This window comes from Lissotriton helveticus, chromosome 1_1 (genome assembly GCF_964261635.1).
Source record: "Lissotriton helveticus chromosome 1_1, aLisHel1.1, whole genome shotgun sequence".
NCBI classification, from domain to species: domain Eukaryota; kingdom Metazoa; phylum Chordata; class Amphibia; order Caudata; family Salamandridae; genus Lissotriton; species Lissotriton helveticus.
Genome location: NC_136057.1, coordinates 1861002421 through 1861026557, shown reverse-complemented (window position 1 = coordinate 1861026557; position 24137 = coordinate 1861002421). Strand labels below are relative to the sequence as shown.

The 24137-nt window shown below is 45.1% G+C and overlaps 1 protein-coding gene across 1 annotated transcript in view; it reads right to left on the bottom strand.

The window, feature by feature from the left end:
* Positions 1–23271, bottom strand: part of LOC144754063 (flavin-containing monooxygenase 5-like) — a 435529-nt gene extending 412258 nt beyond the window's left edge. Inside the window, exon 1 of the mRNA XM_078641585.1 lies at positions 23209–23271. The gene's annotated coding sequence lies outside the window, so the exon portion shown is untranslated. The remainder of the gene's footprint in view (positions 1–23208) is intronic.
* Between the last annotated feature and the right edge of the window lie 866 nt (positions 23272–24137).

The following is a 24137-nucleotide window of genomic DNA, read 5'->3' as shown; positions in this document are numbered from 1 at the left end:
CACCATGCAGCCTTGGCCTGTACAGTTGCGGCAACACAGTATGCCATGTGGGCCTGCCTATATCAAGAATGCTGTGAGGAAAGGGCCATTGCTTGAGAATTGCGAAGTCGCGTGACCCGTAGGTTACAAGGAAGCATTAGGGATTTATCTGAATTGCCCCCGTCCACTGAGGAGGACACTGTGGGTGCATCACCACATCAATGGGACCCCAACTGGAAGCATTGGAATCCAACTCCCCTGCCCCTTTGGGGAGTGGAGAACTTACTGTTCGATTGGTGCTGAAATTAGCAACGTAAGCTCGGAGGAGAGCCTGCATGCAGGTTGCTGCCGTGCCTCCCGCATGCAGCCCACTCTTTGAACAGGACTGGAGTATGATGACTGCCAGCGGGCGGGGCACCCACTGAAACACTGCAACTTCCTTGCTGCTGGAGTCGGTAAGACTTGATATTAGCCTGTCAGGCCACAGGAAATTCGCTGCTAAGGCCACTGCGGTGCCAAGACCGTAATTCTCACCACTTATTTCCACAGGGAGATCTGAAGCACAGTCCCAACTTCCCACACCCATTAATGCCAGCTGAACAGAGTTAAAGCTAACATGGTGGAATGTGGGAAGAGGGTTAACAAAACAAGGAAAAGGAAAAGGGAAGACACCTAACCAAAATGCATCAGATATGGACATTCTAGTCAGATGATCCTTGATTCCTGTAGTGAAAATAAGGTATATGTATTACAATGTGTAAGCTTTAGGGAAATGGTAATGAAGCACAATTAATGTATTACTATGAAATAACCACTGTAAAAATCCCTCTCCCATATAGCTCTAATGGTTATCCGCAAGCAGAGTAACAGGTATGTATCTATATGGAAGAGTAGGTTATTAGGTGCTGTCTACTTAGAACACAAGTCAGAGTAATTAGGAATAGATAAGGTAGAACTAATCACAGAAATATTCAGCTTAGGATCCAACTAAGCCCAACCTATGCACATCCAATAAAGACCGGGAGAAAACAAAAAAATATATTCTCCCAGAATTAAATAGGGATAGAAATAAAAAGTACACAAAGATTTGCAGGGCTAAACTGCAAAGAAAATAAATCAACCCCTTAGAATATCAGGAGACTCATTTTATATTGTATCTCTCTTTATAGCCATCAAGCAATAGAAGCAAGGGAACAGAATCTCCATGCACCATAGAAACTATATCAGATAAGTCTTTAGTATTCAAAAATGAAAATCAATATAACTGTTACCGACTTGGAGAGCGTTGATTATTTGTGAGTAATCAATTCCTTATTCCTATGTTTTGCAGTAATCAAGGTGAAGGCTCCCGGGCGTTGGGTGAAAAGCTGTAGTCAGGGAGATGGTGAATGAAGGCCCCCGCGGTTTTCAGTGAACCGCTGAGGCAAAGAAGACGGGAAACTCCCCCCGCCGGGCGAACTGCTGCAAACAAGATTGATTCTGGAGAAAGTACTCCAAATACTTCAGATCAAACCCGAAGTAAACCAGGTACGTGAGGAGGGGCAGGATGGAAGAGCCGCACGCGTCGACTAGAACGGGAAGCGCTCTTCCGCCCTGTTCAGACCTTTTTAGGTCTCGCACTTGGCAACGCATGTCGCCAACGAGACCTATTGTTGTTGTTTTCCCTCCCAAGTGGTACAGCCCGGTGCACGAGCCGATCAGGTTCTGTGGACGCGCTTACGCATGCCGGCCGAAGGCCCGCACACACGCGCATACACACACAGACAGACGCACACACACACGCACACATGCGCGCACACACACACCGCCGCCCCCCCCACACACGTGCCCTCGCACACTCATACACACACACAGACACACACACACACCGCCGCCGCCCCCCCCCCACTCACCTGCCATCTAGGAGATGCCCTCTGCAACCGCGCAACCGTATTCGCACTGGCTGCGGACCTCAGGAGGGGGAAGCAAGATGTCTGGGCAGCGCATCACGGCGGCCCAGCACATCGTAGCGGGTTCGGCTGTCACCAAGACGGTGTGTAAGGCCACCACTCATGAGATCATAGGCCCCAAGAAGAAGCGTCTGGACTGTGAGTACCCAGCGCGCGCCGCTGACGCAGGGGAAGGGCAGCAACCGCCGCCCCACACGTGCGCTGCTGACGCAGGTGGGAGGGCAACGCCCGCCCGGAGGAGACGCAGTGTCAACTGCACACTCTACCTCTTGCTACCATTCAGGGTATCAGCTGTAAGCCCCACTCCTCGCCCCAGCCAGCCTACAAGCAGGGACCACTGGGAGATCTGAGGGAGCCTTGTGTACCTGGGAACAGGAGGTCCCTCTGAGGAGCCAGGGTGAGGAGGGAGGAACTCTGGTGCAGAAGGAACACCTTACCTTCAAAAAAGTGTGACTAGGGAGGAATTTCAACAAGCTCAGCAAAGCAGCCCTGAACCTGCAGGGGTCCAAAGAAATCAGCCAGCTGGGGTCCTCGCCTGCTCCCAGGAGCCCAAGCTGGGCCCATCTTTGCCCACAGCAGTGCACACATTAGAAGCATCTGAAGGTATACCATGCGTGCCTGCATTTCACATCTTGCTAACCACAGTTAAAATTCTGCGCCTGTTGTGCCCACGTGACTGTCGGCTGCTTGCCACGCGTGATGGCGAAATTTGTAAACAGAGTGCCATCGCAATGGGCAGGACCAGCCCCTTTTATTTACAGCACTGAGAAATAGCAGAGACATGGTATATTGGCCCAAGAGCATCAAAGCGCTTTAGCCGAGCACCAGTTACATTACACAAAGTTATGTCACGGGGAGATGAAGTGATTTGTCCAGGATCAATGGATGTTGAGCCGATGCCGGTACTCGAACCTGGTTCCCCAGTTCTAAAACTTGGCAGGTACGTCTCTTAGGCCACATCTGCTCAGTATTTACTTGAAACACTAAATTAATAAAAATGTAATTCTAAGATGCTTGGCAAGGCTCAAAGGTCGGTTAACATCAGGGAGACTGTGCAGGCCTGCCAAGAAGCTCCAGGGCCCACAAACATCCTTCTTCTGTAGAACACAACATGGCCACACCACATTCGGTAAATGCATTACTCACACAAAGTACACAGTGTCCTCGCGTGTGATCCTCTGCATTAGAAGCCAAGATTCATGTGACACTTCTCATCCCATTGGCTGCATGCCCTCAGACAAGAACCCGCCCCAATCTACACTCCCTGCGTCAAGCTTCCAAGTGCAGATTTTCAGTTTTCCGGGAATCCCAACGCTTACTGGAGTGTCCCTGGAAAACTAGGGTGAACTCCCTGTACTTTTCTGCCAAGTAATGTCCTCAAATCCAGACCGGTGAGCATCATGCACACGGAAGTGACCTTGCATTGGTGCACATGCACCATCAGGGTTTCTCTCAAATATTTCTGAACTATGCAAAAACCCTCCCCTGTATTGTTGTTTTGTTTTTTTAATAGCGCGAACTCGACCCGAAGGTATTGGAGCACTCTGCACGAGCACCAGTTACGTTACACAAGAACATATTCATGTTGTTAGTCACGGGGAGATTAAGTGATTTGCCCAGAATCACAAGATGTTGAGCGTCAATGCTGAGACTCTAACCTGGTTATTCAGTTCCAAAGTGAGCTGCTCTGGCTGTTACACCCGATTCCTTTTTTTGTGAGGTGTTTCCTACCCATTCCGACCCTGGATAGGGATTTATTTACTCCTGCTTCAGGCGGATGAACTCTCCATCACCAGGTTTCAAAATCAGCACCTCTGGCCGTTACACCACAAACCAGCCCCCCATCCCCCTTACCTCACCCACTTTCACATCTGTTACCTCTTCTCCCCTACCTTGCTATTGTCTCTGCCTCTCTCCCCCACATGCTTTCTGTCTTTTTTTGCCCCTCTGCCTTTTTCCTCTTTTCAACCTCCTCTCTGTCACCCTCAGCATATTTCTGTATATCTTTTTCACGCCTTTCTCTGCCCCATCTTATCTTAGCCCTTTCCCTCTTTCACCACCTTTTCTTCCTCTCTCTCAGCTGACCGAACCTTGCTTTCCCCTTCTCTCACTGTTCACTCTCACTGTTCCAACACTCTGTCTCTCCATCTCTCTTTAGGTCTCGCACTTGGCGACGCATGTTGCCAGCGAGACCTTTCGTTGTTGTTTTCCCTCCCAAATGGTACAGACCGATGCATGAGCCGATCAGGGTCTGTGGACGCGCTTGCGCAGGCCGACTGAAGGCACGCACACACGCGCATACACACACAGAAAGACGCACACACACACACGCGCACACACACACACCGCCGCCGCCCCCCCACACGCACACACACACACACACACCCACACACACACACACCGCCGCCGCCCCTCACACTCACCTGCCATCTAGGAGATGAAGGACGGGCACGCCCGCCCCTCTGCAACCGCGCAACCGTATTCGCACTGGCTGCGGACCTCAGGAGCGGGAAACAAGATGTCCGGGCAGAGCATCACGGCGGCGCAGCACATCGTAGCAGGTTCGGCTGTCACCAAGACGGTGTGTAAGGCCACCACTCACGAGATCATGGGCCCCAAGAAGAAGCGCCTGGACTGTGAGTACCCAGCGTGCGCTGCTGACGCAGAGGGAGGGCAGCAACCACCGCCCAACGCATGCGCTGCTGACGCAGGGGGAGGGCAACGCCCGCCCGGAGGAGACGCAGCATCAACTGCGCGAGGAGGGCTGTTGACATACCCTGGCATCTGGGTGCTGTTGTGAGTGTAGTTGCCCATCCTAGGGCACCTTCATAAAAACGCTCAGCGCTTCTGGTGCATTCACTTGTGTCACAAACTTTCACTTGCGACCAGCAAATACGTTGTCTACTTAATAAAATCGTATTTAAGTTTTTTTTATTTTGTGGGGTGACAGATAGATGTTAAGGGGTAGATAGAAAGAAAGTTTAGCTTAGTAACCCATTCGAAGTTTCTCACTTTTTTATTATTACTCGACTCTTGTCCCTAACTTTAATTCGTTTGCAGTGACACGTTAAAGCAGCCTCACGGTCCAGCTTTTTTTGGCATGGAGAACATTTAGTTTAGAATATCTCTGAAAATGCACAGTTCTCGTCTCTGCTGTATGTCACAATACAAAATGTGTCACAATACATATTTTTTTTTTTAAATCCACAGTTTTATGGGAGATCAAGTTATCCTCTTCCCAGATGTCAAGTGTCTCTTACTGAACACTCCATCAATTGCAAGTCGGCCAGGGTTGGACTGGGACAGAAAATATGTCCAGACACTAAAATAAAAGTGGCTCGCAGACCATAAAACAAGGTCACAACCAACAAGAGAATGGCACACACACACACACTGACTTTCAGACTAGCCCACATGTCACTGACTGATTGTGTGGCTTGTCCGACCTTGAAGCCTCCTTTTCTCAAACTTCGAACATCCCAAGTGCTATCTGACGCTTAGTGTAATCAATTAACATTTCTCAGCACTTACATAAAAGAGCATACATACATTTATTGAATGGAATAAGTGGCACCTAACGGTTTTCCACATTTGTCTGTAGCCATACTCTGTTGCAGTCAACAAATATTGCGGATGCACCCTTTTAATTAAAAATGTGTAGTCATGCGCATCACCATTTTTGTTGAAACATATATTTTCTGGTTACTAGTATCTTCGGAAAATGCATAAAAATCGCTGTTTTGTCCTGTCATGACTGAAAACTTTCTAAATTTACAGGATATGTATGTATGGCAGTTTGAGGTTTTGATTACCCCTGCTAATTACATAATTCCTGGACACTTTCGTTCAGCTATTTCTACTTTGGAGCACATTATGTGCATGCACTACTGGCGGGTAGCAACATATCAAAGGAAATATTTTTAAGGAACCGTGATTTCATTTGTAATTTACCAAGACATTTTGGACCAATTTGCTACTGAAAACTGCTAATGTAGCTTGATGGCTCATCCAGTGTTCATCTTTAGCTGTGAACTTTCAACTTGCATAGAATGGAGTCATGCACAATGCTCTCTAACTACATTGGCTTTGTTACTCTCATACAGCGCTTACAACTCCCACATCATCTAAATTGTAGAATGTGTGTGTAGCCTGTGTTTTTTGCTCAAGTCTTAAGAAAATGTCTGCTGCAGAATAGTTCTTATGTTTGTTCAAAACAAAGAGACGATAAACCTGGAAATGTGGTCCAAAACAGAGACAAGTGACAACAATGTCTTTAGTGAATATCAAATCAATTTCAAGCTACTTGGTCACAGGTTCACATTCTAAAAAGAAAACATTATTTTAAAAATGAGCTCCCCGTAGAAAATTTTGGATGAATCTTTTCTCCAAGTTCAAGGACCATGACAAGTACATTATATTGAAACCAGCATCTTAAAGACCTAGCAGAATGTGTAGCTCTCGTCCCATTGCCTGACTCTCCTATGCAGGACTGTCACCACCTCCTAAGCAAGGGTGGGTATGTTTTAAATGTCTGATATTACTTTCAGTTGACTGTTATTTGATATATTAACCTACTACGAATGCAAAGATTTCTCAAAGACAGCTTGTTGGATTTCGATTGCCTATTTATGTGCAGAATAACACCTGAAGCCACTTTTCCAAGGGACGGTAACTAGTGATGGTACTCAGATGAGTAGAGTAAAGCAGGTTACCATTTGTTTCGCTTTGTGTTTTGTAGTCTCACTGTGGTGTGTTTAGTTACAGGTTGCCATTTATCTGTAGATTTGTTTACTTATTTATATGCTTATTTATTTCTGTGCCTTGTAGGCCGCACCTACCATATGATCTTCGTGCTTGTTATGTTAGAATGGGATTTTCCATTAAAGCCATCCCCGGACATACTTGTCAAGCTTCAGAACTACTTTTCTTTCTGGGTAATAATCAGCGAGGTTTTCCTCAAAAGGAACCACCATCCTTTCTTATTTCTGGAGTTCCAGTCACTCCTTTGTGTGCCTTTATGTGAGGGGTGTGACTAATTGCAAGCACCGCTAAAAGGTATGAAGGTAAACGGACTCACAGTCAATTTCAGCAGCCCCACTCCCTTCTCATTTCTCTTGTGCACTACTGCACTTCTGTTCCTCTGTGTAGTGGATATAAATGCCAGCATAATATTGAATCCAGCACAATCTAAATTTGGAACCAGCTATATACTGATTTGCAATGAAAAGATCGTAATTATAAATGGGCACGCATTCTTCCAAAACTGGTAGATGTGAGTATAAACTTTTTTTCAACCTAAGTGAAGAGTAAAGAAGATATCAAGCACTTCTGAGAATTATACCCTCTGTGAATTGCTAGCCAGCAGGACACTTGGGGACAGTATAAAGGAAAAGCACTTGTGGTCCTTCACTAGCACATTACAAAGCACCTATTCCTTTTGCACTTACCATGCCCCACACAAGAGCTCCACTTGGTTGCTACTATAACCTTTAAGGAACTATACACTTAGGACATTTAACAATATTTGCTGTATGTACTTGGGATCTTCGTACATACAGTAATCTTCTCTTCTGTGCACCGGCCTACCTAGAGTGAATACTAAATAAAAACGTAACTGGAAGCTAATGACAGAACTGACCCATCCTCATCACCATTTCTTTATTTGTGAAAAAAAGTATATGTTATGCCATAAAGCTTTTCTTGGGAGGCCACTAGCGCTGCTGCAGAATACCGGGGTCACCAAATACCAATGACTCCGAATACTAAGGCTGTCTAGTTTTGATTTCACCTCGTACCTCTTTCTCCTTCCACACCACACCCCCTCTCCCTCTCACACACACTGTCATGCTTTTCATTCATTCTTTCTCCATTTGTCACCGTTCTCCGATCTTGCTTACTAGTCCATTCTGTCTTTCTCTTTCTTGCTCGGGGTAAAAGTCTGGTGATAAAAAGTACGTTCCAGTCTAGATAAAACAAGCATTTGCAATGAAATAGGTCTTGCATTATTAAAGTTTGAGCTATTGGTGTTGCATTATTTAGCAATGCCAATAGCTCAAACTTTAGTAATGCGAGACCTATCGCATTGCAAATGCTTGGTTTACTTTTCCCTCTGCTCACTTCATATTCTCTGCGTTCCCTTTTTATTATTTGCCCGTTCCCTCCACTATTTTCATATGTTTCCGATCTCCTTTTCTATATCTTTGGACTGTCCATTCCCTTCACAACACGCCACCTCCTTTGCATATTCAGAGCGCGCGAACTCTATACCCCTTGTTTGTCCTTTATTTTCATGTCCTCCCCTTCTCAGCCTCTCAATATTTGCTCTCTCAGAAGACCTTTACTCCCTCTTTCGTTGCACGCTTCTCCTTCCCCTTTCGCCTTGTATTCTCTAATTCCGGGGATCCCCAACCCCTGAACAGGCCTTTTCTCATTCTCATTCACGGGATATCCCTTCAGGGCAGGATTTTGGGCAGAGGCCTTGCCTCTCTTCTGCCCACAGAGAGTCACCGCAGCGCCCCCACCCTCTTTGCCCACACATCCTCTCACAGAGCATGGCTCTGCCTTCAAGCTGACACCACTTGCAGCAGGCTTATCGGAAATTAGCTTTTTCTTCGACATTTCGTCCAGCCAGCAGGGGCAGCTGGTCGTTTCACGGCGTGCTCCGGAAGCAGACACCAGCCCTAAAGAATGAATCACCCGAGGTGCTTTCCTACCTGAAGCTGGGTATGTGACAGCCCCATACGGAGCACTGAGGGCTTTCAGACACCGTAATGTGCACATGTGCAAGGACGGAAAACGGGCCAACTATCCCCTAGTTTTAAAGTAAAAAACATCAAAACTTTATTTCTGAATCACGGTCGAGGAAGAGCAAACTTTCAATGTAATCAATGCACAATAAAGTCCACAAAGACTAATTTCTATATTCTTTCTTTATTCTTGGCTAAAGATACAACAGAAACAGGTAACGCATGTTGTCCCTTCTGACTGTGGAACTTTTTGATTCAACACATTGAAATTCTGATGCACTAATTCCTTGTCCATGTGAGTTTTTACCTACAGTCATATGGCAATCAAGCCACATGTGCTCCGCATATAGCGTGAGGTCGGTCACGAACATCTAATATCGTTTTTCATGTGCAATTTGGTTGCAGTTGGCCTGGCGCCACCTGCTGCACCACTGGTAGCGACGTCCCTTTACCTGTTACCTGTCTCTCACTTCCACTGTTTTTTTCACATGACACACGTACACAAGTTTTTCATATTTTCATTAAAAAGCACGGAAGCCCATCCTTTGGTGTGTGGTCGTTAACCAATGCACCTGAAGTAACAGTAGATGGTGTAGCACCCAGGATAATGTGCTGCATGGCTAAATACTTCAAAAGGTCAAAATGGCATCATCACCAGTCATTGCATGCTTCCATCATGCACACACACTACTAGCTGTCTGTGTACGCTTCCATCAGACACACACCACCAGCGGCCAGTGCACGTTTTAACAGGCACACTCATCCAGCTGTCAGTGCACACTTTCACTAGGCATACACAACACCAGCTATATTTGCATGCTTCCACCAGGCACACACACCACCGTTTGTCAGTGCATGCTTCCAGCAGGCATACACACCATCAGCCATCAGTGCACGCTTCTAGCAGGCAGACACACCACCATCCGACCCACCTAATTGTTAGACAACTATTTTTTTATGTATTGTCTTTTACACACTGTTGTTAGGCTTATCTATTTTAGTACACATTATGCTGCAATCTGCCGTTCATGAGTTTTTTTCTGGCACACCTCTACCCCAAAGCCTCTCACTAAAAGGTGTGAACTCTAGCACTGCCACGCCGCTAATGCCTTACAGTGCAACCACACACACAACCACACACACAACACCACACACACACAACACCACACACACAACACCACACAAACACAACCACACACACAACCACACACACAACACACAAACACAACCACACACACACACACAACCACATACAACCACACACACAACCACACATACAAACACACACAGCAAACACACACACAACTACACTGAAAACCAAACCGTCAGTGCACACTTTCACCACGCACAGACACCATCACCCATCAGTGCATGCTTTCACCGGACACAGACACCACCAGCCATCAGTGCACGCTTCCACCAGGCACACACCAACAGACATAGTGCACACTTTCACCAGGCACACACACACCATCAGCCATCAGGGCACGTTTTCACCAGGCATACACACACCACCAGCCGTCAGTGCACAATTTCTCCATTCACACACACCCCACCAGACGTCAGTGCACGCTTCTAACTATCGCCCTCACTCTATCTATCGCCCTAACTCTATCTATTAATCTATCGCCCTCACTCTATCTATCGCCCTCACTCTATCTATCTATCGCCCTTCCTCTATCTATCTATCGCCCTCACTCTATCTATCACATCACCACAGCATCACTCAGCACCACCACAGCATCACTCAGGGGCACCACAACATCACTATGCTCTACCACAGCATCACTGAACGCCACAGCATCACTCGTCGCCACCACATCACTCAGCGCCACCACAGCATCAATCTGTACAACCATTCAACAACAACTGGTTCAAATATGTTCTCTCAATGATTCAAGCTTTATTACAAATGTCCCAAAAAGAGGTTAGTATTTCACTTCTGTTCTTATATTTTGTCACAATAAAATACACTGAACATAATCTTCACAAAAGTTATTTACAAAAGTTTAAGCTATTGCCATTATAAATTACAATAACTTTTAAGTATTCATTATTTTAAAAAAAATAAAAGCCATTGTTATTTGTAATATCAATACATCTAAGTCATATAAATACAACACATATTGCATTACAAATGCTATAGGTGTCACATTTGCGAAAGTTAAAACTATTGGCATTGTAAATGACAAAGCTATTAATTTCGCTATTTTCAAAACCAACACATAAATAAAAAATGTGTAATTTACAATACCAATAGCTCAAACTTTCCTAATGCGAGACCTATTGCATTGCAAATGCTTGTTCTTCCTGTCCCTCATGCATAAGCGATCGGGAGTGAAGCAAGTCCGGCAAAGACACTTTTGAATATTTTGCTAAGGGTCAGAATGGACTCAAGTTAAGGGTCTCATGATGCAGCCACAAGTGAATTGGGTATAACCCCTACCACATCAGGAAGAACATGCGGGACAGGGATTTGCTAGCAAAACACTAGAGCCCCAACCTCAAATGAACGTGTTATTGTTTATATACTGTAACACTGCTTTGAATGCATGGAGTTAGAAATAAAATACCTCTTTTTATTAGAATAATAAGTATTTGACTGGACATTGATTTATTGGAACTGCTGTCTGCTCTTTTAGTTATTAGTCATGTTCACTAACTTGTATTCACACTCCCCCCACTCCACAAGGAAGCCTTTGACTGCTTGTCTACAGCCACCACTGAGAGTCAAGAGCAGAATGAGTACTTGGCTTAGTTGTTCAGGTTCCATAGTGAGTCTGGCCTCGGGACATCAGGAGTAAAAGGCCTCAACCACCACGGTTCGGCCCAGGGCTCCGTGGCCCTATAAAAGCAGTTCTGATGTGGAACGAAGGGCAGGCAAGCCCAGTTGTATGTTGTAATTACCAATGAAAGGTAAGCATCTTCAGAAGTCAGGAAAGGGCTGGGCACAGCCTTCAGGTTACCCTTTGAAGCTCAGGAAGGGCTGAGTACACCTCTCCAGGATACCCTGCTCAGGAGATGAACACCCCTCGCCAAACCCAAGGCCCTTTTGTCCCCTATCTGGAAGGAATATGTATCACACTACAGGATATCTATTAACAGTCATGTGACACTGGCAGAAAGGCACATTTGATTTAAGCAGAAAAATACCAACTTTTTAAAAGTGCCATTTTCAAAATAGTCATTTAAAATCCAACTTCAACATTAAAGAGTTTGGAGGAATTAGATTAACTATTCCTACTCCAACATAAGCAAAAGCAGGGAGAGTGCTGGACTTTTGAGAATTATATTTACTTTACCCCACCAATGTAAGCAAAAGTAGGGAAAGTGTAGGACTTAAGAGGGGTTGGAGTCCCTATTCCTACGCCAATGTATGCAGAAGCAAAGAAAATGTGGAACTTGGTAGGGGACAATTTCTGACTGACCTGGGCTCTGTGGAGACCGCCGAGGGACGCTTGAGTCTTTCCTTGCTACTCCCGCTGTTCCCGCCGATCCTCTTGCTGCCGCAGCCACTGGAGAGCGCGGCGCGGCAGACCTGTGACCACAACCCCCAGCGGCCCTCGTGACAGGAAGTCGCGCACGCACTGTCCCGCCCCCGGAGGTGCTCAAAGGCCAGCGTGAGCCCCGGGGGAGCGGGGACAATCATCTGACTGACCTGGGCGCTGTGGAGACCGCCGAGGGACGCTTGAGTCTTTCCTTGCTACTCCCGCTGTTCCCGCCGACCCTCTTGCCGCCGCAGCCACTGGAGAGCGCGGTGCGGCCGACCTGTGACCACAACCCCCAGTGGCCCTCGCGACAGGAAGTCGCGTATGCCCTGTCCCGCCCCCGGAGGTGCTCAAAGGCCAGCGTGAGCCCTCGCGTCACGGGACGCGCGCGGGCGGAGCCAGGCTAAGCCCGGGCAAAGGGCGGGCCGTCTGTGGCCGTCCGGGGCAGGACGAGGCAGGGCAGGGCCCTATCCTTAACGTCCGCTAAACAAGAACTACCATTGGCTTAAAACTGTAAGAAGTACTTGTTACAAATTTGTGGACTGGGGGTGTTCCTGCTAAAGGTCAGGGCCAAGCTGCTAGGTCTACTGTATTTAGTAAAGCAGCCTGTCTATAGGTCTCATGGGGAAACGTAAATCTATGGAGGGGGGGAGTGGGGCAGGCAACCCCCCGAAACATCGTAAAGGAAGGAAACCAACGAAGGGGGCTAGCCATGCCACTGCAAATTGTGTAATTGATCATATCAACAATCTTGTGGATGATTGTAGGGAGATCCTTGTGGCTGACCAAGGCTATAATAGCGCAGATGCCACGAGTGATAAGGGGGGTGCAATTTTAAAACCAGTAAACGATCCTACAGAACCCCCAACAATTCCAGATATGTTTAGGGCAAAAAGAAAATCTAAGGATGGCATTGATAATCATAACGGGTGCTGTCCGACTACATCTAACGAGGCTCCCAGTAATGCGGGCCTGAAAATCCACCTTAATGTTGCGAGTGAGAACCTGTCATCGCCCTTTGCCCCCCAGGTACTTCTTGTTAACAGGTTTGCAGTTCTGGCTGACATTCACAATGAGCTCCCCGCCCCACAAACTTCCAGCATCAGTAGAGATAAAGCAATGTCTGTGGAAGTTAATACCCTAACTAACCTTGTCATTCTCTTGCGGGACGAAATAGAGTCATTAAAGTCATTGATTATAAATTTAACCACTATGGTCAATGATAAGCATGAGGGAGCAAAAAACACCCCACCTAATGTGACATCAATAGCACGAAATTTCTTCCCCATAAAACCAATTGAAGTAAGCAAGGTACACCAAACCCAGACCAGGGATAAGCATAGTGACTTATCCATGGCGCATGCTACTGTTTCCAGTACTGACCGCTTACCCCTGAAAGGTACAAAAGAAGGGCCAACATTACAAAGATCTAGAGTAGCGGGGAGTGGATCCGAGTTACGACAGAAGTTTGTTAGTGTAGCAGGAGGGCAAAAAATAGTACCTGGGGTAGCTGAGAGTGCTAAAGTTGCAGAGGCCAACGCCCCAGGGAAGAAAGGGACTATTTTTGCTAGTAAAGCTCACTCCCAAAAGAATAAAATATACATGACCAATGTCCCTAAACTCGGAAAAGCGAGACATGGTAATTGTAAGCACCCAGATTCCCTAATTAACAAAGCCATCCACTGGCTGCGCCACGTTAGAGGCTGCCGCTCAGTGATCAGGGATGATATTCTGGAGGCAAAAAGGATTAGTTCCCCAAATTATAAATGCGACTCTATTGAGTTAATTTTTAAATCTGCATCCCTTGCTGATAATCTCTTTGCATTGGAGTTCAGAACTAGCGCCCCGGCTCAATCACAGATTCAGCTAAGGAAATCGTGCCCCCAGATTTTGGTGCACACCCTTAACATCACGGGTAGAGTAAGTGAGAGAAATTGCTCCGGGTTGGATAACAATGATTGACATGCACAAGACCTATTGATAGAAAACGGGGGAAATCTGGTGGTCTTGAACGGTGAGAAAACCATGGGTGTAACAGAGATAGCTGGTAGGGTAGTGTCGGGTGCTGCCTACTCCTCGAACTCCAATCTAAAGGTAGGCCCGAGGAGTGGGACGAGTTCTATAATAAACTCGAACCTAGGAACCTCATGTGAATTAGATCTGGGGTTGCTTACTACCACCCCTGTAACCACTCCCCCAAGAATAACTGACAGCATTAGGGATGGTGTGGGCAAGCCAGTCTCATGGAATATTGCTGGGATGCGTTTTAGACAAGAATCCCAGGATTGGCTAAATTTTGTAAACAGCTTTGATGTGGGTATTTTCCAGGAGACGTGGCTGTGTGAACCTTCTTTTGCCCAGGGATATCTAAATTACTCTGTTCCAGCAATAAAGGGTGCCAAGGGGCGACCTATGGGTGGCTTGACCATTTGGGTCCGACAGAGCTTATCGCTCATTGTCAAGGTGGTAGACACCAGAAGCAAAGATATCCAACTTATTAGAGTGGATCTGGGCCCCCTGGGACGGCTTGACATTTACAATGTCTATGCCAGGGGTAACAGGGGTGGGAGGTCAGAAGTTTTAGTGGCTTTGGGTTCCCTCCTTGAAACCCACTCTCTGGACAACAATATTGTGATAGCTGGTGATTTAAACCGAACCTTCGAACCCCTGGCCATTTATGATGATTTTGCTGGGGATGAAGAGGACAGGCAATGGGGAGTCCCCAAATTAGATTTGAAACCTGTTACTCGCTGGTCCGAGGATGTTATCTGTTTAAATGCTATATGCTATGAAAGGGGTCTAAGGGCACTAAATGGGAGGACCATGAGCGACAAGATAGGGTCAAGCACTTTCGATAAGGGCGTCATAGGAGCAGAATTGACTATGTTTTATGCAGCATGAAACTCTGGAACCTAGTTTGTGACATTGAGGTCAAATGGAGGATTGAAAATGACCACAATCCGCTGTGCGTAGAGCACAAATGGTGGACATCTGACAATGTGATCCCGAATCCCGAGGGAGATAGCACCCCTTTGATTGTCCCTACAAATGATATGCGTAGGTTAAAATGGGCACATGTTGTGACCAACCAACAGGCCACGGACAACATTAATGCTGAGGCGGATAAAGCCATAATGGCTATTGAGCAAGCTAACACAACTAACCCAGGAATGAATAATGTAACCAAAATTCATGATAACCTCTTCTCTGTCATTAGGAATCATTTCTTGAAAGCTGCAAAGAGGAGTAGAGGGGCAACCCTCAAGCCGGCAAAATGGTACAACACTAAGTGCAGGAATGCCCGATTAGCTTTAGGCACTGCGATCAAGGGGAGACAATCGACGACCATTCGTACTGCGAGAAAAGAATATAAGGAAAGTATAACTAAGGCTAAGAAACTGTGGGACGAGCTCCACTGGCAAGTGTTAAAGGATGCTAGTGATAGGAAAGACTCTAGGCACTTTTGGAATACCGTAAAGTGGGGTAGAGGGGGAGTATCCGACCCTCCTAATAACAACGTACCTGAGGAGGACTGGGTCAACTATTTTAAGCCCCAGTATGCCGAGTTTGCCAACCTGACGGTCGGCTTTAGGCCCGCCTATTATAAAGAAAACTCTTTCAGTAGTAATGAAGTAATGACGGCTCTTAGTACAGTGACCAGTGGTAGAGCCCCAGGCTTAGACAGGGTGCCGGCGGACGTCTTTATTAATGATAAAGAGCGCTGGAGTAAATACATCTTTCTTCTTGCCAATGCAATTGCGCAGGGCGCAACTGTACAGACATCTTGGCAAGGTGCAGTCATAATACCTGTATTTAAGAAAGGAGACCGATCCCAACCAGGAAACTATAGGCCCATAAGCCTAATTGACACCATTCAAAAGGTGGTTGGGCGGATGGTTGTCAATAGGCTCCTGGACTGGGCAGAGGAGAATAACGCCTTGTCTCCATTCCAAGCGGGGTTTCGAAAATCTACCAGCACGGTGGACTAGGTCTTCCGTTTTACTTTATTGCAGTGGAAGACTGTGTTGCTGGGCAAGGGCAGCCTGTACGCGGCTTTTGTCGATTTGCGGGCTGCCTTTGACCTAGTCCCTAGGTCCAAGCTGTGGTTGGTATTGAAGAACTTGGGCCTCCCAGAAGAATTATTGACAATGGTAATGAGGCTCCACGAAGCATATTTTGCTAAGATCTAGTGGGGGGGGGAGGCAGGGAATGGTCACTGCAGACTTCCCGGTGGAGCAGGGTGTTCGGCAAGGGTGTTCGATGGCTCCCACGCTCTTCACATTGTATATTAACGGTGTTGTCGGCTCGTATGTTGTCTGCAAATGTGGATGCTCCTTCACTAGCTGGCACCAAGATACATATTTTAATGTTTGCAGACGACACTTTGATTTTATCAAAGACTCCGAGTGGTCTGCAGCGTGCATTATCCATTTTGGACCAATTCTGTGGGGAGAATGGCTTAAAAGTTAATGTGGCTAAAACTAAGCTCATGGTTTTTAATCCCCACCGAAGTTTTAGATCCAAACTAGTTATGACTGATCGCCCTCTAGAGGTAGTTAATGCCTTTACGTATCTGGGGATTCATGTATCAAATGATCTTAGATGGTCCCAGCACATAGATATTGCAGTATTAAGGCACAGACAATTGGCTGGTGCTCTTGGTTCAGAGCATAGAAAATCTATGACCAAACCAATAAAACCAGCAATACAGGTGTATGAGGCCAAAGCCCTTGGCTCTGCGCTTTACGGCGCTGAGCTGTGGGGCTTTGAGAAGCTTCAGTCACTCCAAACTTCAGAAAATAAGTTCTTTCGGACAATTACTGGCCTCCCTAAAAGTACTCCATTGCTGCCACTTAGGTACGATCTGGGCAGGAAGGCTGTTGTAGATTTGGCCAGGCTTCGTCCAATTTTATATTGGCGGAGGCTCTGGACTACACCTGAGCTTTTTCACTATGCTGAGGGGTTTCTAGATATTATTAAAGCGGATATGTTCCACAAAATTGGTTGGTTGAATGTATTTAGAGCAACGCTGGGTGATCTTGGTCTCCGGATGCTTTGGGAAAACCCAGTGGGAGCTTCTTTCCCGACTAAAAATGTCCTAAAAGAAATCTACTGGGAGAAGGTGGCCGCTCGGTACTGGAGTGGTACTAGTGCAGTGTCAATGGCTGGAGGATTCTTAGAAGCAAAGCCGAATCCCAGCCTAGAACTTTACTGGGATGCTATAACCACACCGAGGGACAGGAAGCTCCTTTTCCAAATTAGAGCTGGTGCCCTTACCCTTAGATCTCTGACAGGCAGGTGGGGAGGTTCGCCTATCAACAGCTGTCCCGCTTGTGGAGCTCACAAGGAAACAATTGGCCATTTTTTATTTGCCTGCACGACCTATGCAGAACCCAGACGCATTTGGCTAACACCAATGTGCAAGAACTTAGGTACCACTAGCAGTGTTGTAGCTTTAAGAATCATACACACTAGCACTTTACTGCCTTTAGTAATAGCTACCGCCAAACATCTTGGATGGGAATGGACTATCAGACACAGGTTTCTAGGCATCTGATTGTCTTTTTTATTGTATTAATAGTCTATCTGCATTTTTATCGGTAAATTTTTATCTGTAAATTTTTATCCTGCAATGATATATGTTTTAAATTATTTGTTTGTTAATCAAGGGATGTATGACATTACAACGCATGCTTTTACATCGCATGCTTTTACAACGCGGTTTTTACAACGCATACCATTACAACGCATAGTGCTTTGGGGCGCTGGATAGTGAATTGTTTAATTTACTATTCCAACTCCAGTCCCCGTGGATAGTAGGGAAGGTGTTGGATAGTACATTAAACCTATTCCCTATCCTAGAGCTCCCCCCAGTGCAATGCGTTGTAATGGTTTGCGTTGTAAAAGTTGCGTTGTAAAGGCACTGCGTGGTAAAAGTTGCGTTGTAAAGGTTGTTTACCTTAATGAAGTCTTATTTTTAACTGAAACGCTTTCTAAAAATGTTTTTATATTGGAGACTGTATGTGCTTTTATGAGTGAACCTCGAATAAAGCAACTTTGACTTGACTTGACTTGACTTGACTTGGTAGGGGTTAGATTTACTGTTCCCCCTCCAACCTAAGCAAAAGCAAGGAAGGTATTGGATTTTGGAGGAGTAACATTTACTATTCCTACTCCAATTTACCCATAGCAGGAAACATGTAGTAGTTAGGAAGGGTACATATACTATTCCAACACCTGAGCATTATTAAACAAATATATAACTAGCTAGCAACATTAAACTATTAAAAACCATTCAAAATAAAAAACAATATGCAGTATATATTATTAAAAATTGAATGTATTCATAAAACATATTTTAAAAAACAAAATAAATACAATTTTCAAATTTATTTATTTACTCATTTATAGAGCGCAATGAATCATCCCCGAGGGGATTTCTCGGCGCTTTGAGAAATGGGTACTCTTGGGCGTGCGCATCTAAAACAGCCAGGTCTTTAGAAGTTTCTTAAAGCTGGTTAGCTCACCGCAGGCCCTAATGTTCTGCGGCAGATTGTTCCAATGGCTGGCGGCCAGTGAAGCTGGTTCAACAGGGGGCAGAAGGGGTCCGCGCAGGCTTATTGAGGGCAAGACGGGCTGCCGTGTTCTGTACCACCTTTAGTTTTGATAGGAGATCTTCCCTTACTCTCACCAGCAATGAGTTACCATAGTCCCGTCGTCTTACCAAGAGTGACTGGAGGAGGGTTTTTCTTGCTGAAAGAGGAATCCAGGGAAAGATCTTCCTAAGCATCTTCATTGTGCCGAAGCAGGTGCCTGACAATGTCTTCACCTGCTCCTCCATTGATAGTTTATTATCTATCCTAATGCCAAGGTTCTTAGCACAGCTCTTAGGAGAGGGGGTTTCACCCAGCTCAGCAGGCCTCCACTGGAGAGACCAGATTGCTTCGGCCTTCCCGAACAGCAAGATCCCCGTTTTAGAGTAGTTGAGCTGTAAAAAATTCTTCTTCATCCAGCTCGCAATGCTAGACATGCAGTTTTTAAATTTTAGTTGGGTTGACACAATGTCCTCCTCAATGGGGACAATTAACTGTGTGTCGTCAGCATACGAGATGGTTTTGAAACCACGGCCTCTGATGATATCAGCCAAGGTAGTCACATATACATTAAACAGGGTGGGACTCAGAACCGATCTCTAAGGAACTCCCCGGTCCACCACTATAGTCTGTGATGCAAAGGAGTCCAGCTGGATACTCTGGGTGCGCTCGGATAGATAACTTTGTATCCATTTGAGAGCCCGGCCCTTGACCCCGATCCCCCCAATCTGTCAAGCAGTATCTTGTGAGAGATGGTGTCAAAAGCTGCTGACAGATCAAGGAGAACTAGGATCACTGGGGTTCCTTTATCCAGTGTCAACCTTATAGTGTCCGTAACCTCCAACAGTGCAGCCTCCGTGCTATGTGATGCACGGAAGCCGGACTGGGAAGGGTCCAGAAGGTTGTTTAGTTCCAGATAGTGGGATAGCTGTTGATTAGCCAGTGTTTCCAGTGCCTTTGAACAGCAGGGGAGAAGCGAGATCGGCCTATAGTTCAGCAACTCAGTCGGGTCCGCTAGCGCTTTTTTTAGAAGTGGTTTAACCCGCGCGTTCTTCCACTTACTCGGGAATATGGCCATATCCAACGAGATGTTATATACCTTGGCAAGCGCATAGGCTAAAACCGGACTGAGTGTTGCCATAACCGACGGTGGTGCAGGATCTAATGGAGAACCAGATTTTACCCAGTAAAGAGCCCACTTGCTCATTTATTACATGAGAGAAAGAATCCAGCCTAAAAGAAGAAACTGATTCATGCGGAGGGTCTCTGGGTGAATGTCCTTCTACCTGATCTCCTCCCGCAAAATCAAAAGGTTGATAGATTAACTTGATCTTATGGGTGAAATACTTGGCTAAATCATCACACAGTTCCTAGGTAGGGGGTGGTGCCGCATTATTAACCTTAGGATTTGTGAATTCTTTCAAGATCTTGAATAACTCCTTAGAGGAGTTCTTAGCTTCTGTAATGCGTACACCCAGATGTGTCCTTCTTGCTACATTGCAACTGTTAAGGTAGGCTCTATGTGCCCTTCGATAGAGTTGTTCATCTGGTTCTGCCTTAGACTTCCTACATTTCCTCTCCAGGGCCCTACATGTGGACTTCTCCTTCTTAACGGCATCCAAATACCAGGGGGCAGGGGCTGCCCTCTCCTGAATAGTTACACTTTTGAGAGGAGCTATAGCATCCAGGGCTTCCTGAATTGCACCCTCCAGCCTTGCCCAGGCGAAATTAGAGTCCTCGTCCAAATTGAATGAGGGGCACTGTAGACTAGGCTGAAGGCAGAGGACGTTACTTTTGACCAAGGTCTGCGGAAGTCCTTTCGGCCTTGTGCCCGTACTGCTAGAGTTACAGGCAGCATCGAGAAGCTTAATGTCATATGATCAGTCCAACCTAATTCTTGAGGGGGATAAACTACCAATTCAGATATGTTGGAGAAAATGGCATCCAACATGTGGCCTACACTATGAGTGGGGTTGGTGACTTTTAATGATAAATCAAGTGAGTCCATCGCTGCCACTAGACTGGCAGAATCTAAATTAGAAAGAATCTCTAAATGATGGTTAAGATCTCTGATTAATAGAAATGTATTGATGTACAATATATGTGGAGCCAATCTATCTAATAATGAGGTACCGAACTCCTTCTTACTACCATCAGGAGGGTGATATACTAGTGCACCTGTCCATTCAATGGCTTGGTCGCACTCTACTTTGAATATTAGGAGCTCCAAGTTGGGGGAAGAGACCCTATCCAAAATCCTGATATAATAGGGGAGTCAAGTAGCAATGGCTGATCTCCCCCCCGCCACGTTTACAAGGCCTGTCTACCCGGGTGACTGCATTGTCGTCTGGAAAGTCCACTGCCAAACTTTCCGCGTGACATCCTTATTGAGCCATGTTTCAGTGAAAAAGCATATATCAGGTTTGGTATCCTCTAATAGGACCCATATCTCAGTTGCATGCTTAGGGATCGACCTCGCATTCAAATATAGTCCTTGCATGCGTGGTCTCTGTCTGTCCAGCCCTGTCATGCTGAATTCCTGTGCGCTCCCATTCTAAGTCCTCTGTTGCAACTGTATACATAGAGTAGGAGGAATGAGGAGGTGAGAATAGTTATTTAGCCAAGGCCCACCCACAGTTTGCACACTCATCGTTTCCCATTGCCCGATTGCCGTCGGCTACTTGAATTTTATTGTTACCCCCGTACATGAGGATGAGTGTCTGTGTGTCCAGTGCTTCACATGTGTAGGAAATTCTACTCCTAGAAGGTACCTGCTGCGAAACGAGCAGCAACCTCTGTCAGCGTCCCAGTGCGGACGGGCGCAGACATGCTTGCCTTTGGCGCGCCCGCTGCGCTCGTCCACTGTGCGTTCTCTAAGGCTGTGGAATTTATGTCGTAGGTGCGCTGGCGACTAGAGCGCTAAGCTCTTGACTAATGCCCAGTGTAGACAGACTGAACAGTGGCCTCTCTCCACTCAAACAATCGCCGAATGCGATTGCGATGGACCTGAGAGTACACTAAAATGCCCCGATGCAGGTGAGAGCAAGAAATACAAATTTAAAAATCCCCCAGTCACGAAACACAAAGTAAAAGTGCCACTAGTTAAAAACAGGATAGAGACAAACAGCGCTGCCCCAAGTACATGATACTCGGGGTAAAATTAAAATAAATACACTTCCTACCTACTATCCAAAAATCTATTAAACCCCCAAAATATTAAAATAAATTATAAATAAAACAATAACATTAAAATAGTAATGAAATGAAACAAATAGAATTATTTAAATGAAGATATATATATATACATACATAAAATACATGTTATAACACGTATTATCAAATAGACTTAAAAAATTAACAATTAATAAACAATACAACTAATTTTCATAAGAAATAATCAAAAATACATAATTAGCAATTACATATTTAATCAACTTAAGCATTAGATTGTAAAGAAACAATATTATAATTTAAATAATTTTCAACCATAGTCCCCTTCAAACCCAAGAACCTGCAACTAAAATATAAATTAGTAATGAAACTATACAGAAATAAAATCAATCAATTAAAAATTCATAATTAATCACCAGTTAAATGTTTTATTAGTCTAAAAAATAATTGAAAATAAAAACCAATAATTTATATTTTAAATAACTTTCCGTCATATGCCCTACAAACTCTGCAACCCACTTAAAAATCATAAATTACTAACTAAATGTATAACAATTTGAATTACACATTAAAAAATACAAACTACACTAAGAATGCACAACAATTATATTGATACAACTAACACCTAACATTAATATGATAAACAAGTGTTAAATTAAATTAAAAACTGGTACACAATCTTATATACAATATTTTAAAAAATGTTTTACAGATAGAGAAGTATATTCTTACTTTCTGTAGTTTTTTTACTCGATATTTTTGCAGTGACAATATTTTTGACACAATGTTTAAGTAACGCAATGTTTTTGATTCAATATTTGTGTCATTCACCTCCTATGCTATCACTCTTCACAGTAATGATTGACAGCATGGAGAACCACTAAAATAAGGCATACGTTTGTCTTTTTCCGCTTAAAGAAAAACAAAACATATATGAAATACAATGCTTCCCGTCTGTTGCTATGTATGGAAATCAATATAAGTAGAAACCTGGGAGTTGTACTCATAACCCTATTTAGATAGTACTATGTTTCATCACTTGCTTGTGCATACAAAAGAGACAGACTTTGTACAGCATATTTAAAGTGAACTGCTATGAGGTGGTTAATAAAAGGATATGTTATTTTTCAGCTCAGCATTGGCACGTAATTCATCAACTTTAGGATGACCAATTTGTAATCTGAGTCAGAAATCGAACCTGTAGATTATAAAGATGGGGTTTCCTGAATTTAGAATAAATTGATACATTCTCAGGTGTAGTCAGATCAGTCGAAGTACTTACTTGTGTGTTTGCAGAAATGTCCTATGCACCAAGGAAGGATCGTCTTCTTTTGTAGGAAACTGTTTTTGCTTCATCCTTATATGACACAGGGCAAATGATTAACTTGGAGGACTCAAATGCCCCACAGCTTTTTGGCTAGCACACGAGGTCTCAGTCCTAGAACAGGCTCTGAAATACAAGGGAGTGTACTCAAACTAAAGCAACACTCCGAGCTCGATTGAGCAAGTTTGGCACTGGTGTCTAAATTGAGCAAAATAGTTTTTGCAATATTTTTGCTGTTTGTATGACAGGGAATCGCACAAACAGTGTTTATGATAGCCCATATCAGCTAAGAGATTTTGCGCCAGAGAAGAGTTTAATTGTGAGTGGGAGCAAGCTAAATGGACACATTATTGCCTCCAGATATCAAAGTTGGTCCAACAAGGTGGTGCAAATATACATGAATGGTGGTTGTTCTCTGCACATCACATGCAAAATGATTGAAGGATTTGACAATGTCCTTCAGTTTTACACATATACAAGTTAATTTAAAAAAATCTGATAGAGACTTATAATAACAGACTCCTTGCCTTTTGAAAATTCCCCATGGAATGGCGCAACGAGGTAAGCGACCTGGTAACAAATGACTCAATGCAGAGCCCTGACCGACCGCAGAAACCACCTACTGTCTGTGGAAGCAACAAAGAGACACCACGGACCTGGGCAACCCTAATCTCAGGTCGCTGTCCTCGTAAGATGCAGTGGGTCCCCGATGACACCCGCAGATGTGCCGACTCTTCCCATGTGTGGCAGTGAGGTAGTGGTGAATCAACAAACAGCTTCTTTCTCACAGAGAACTGTGAGTTACTCACTGGCCACAGTATATAGGATGTTCCTCTGTGTCTGGCTGGTTCCGAGCCGCCCTGGGGTACTTCGGTGTGCAGAGGAGA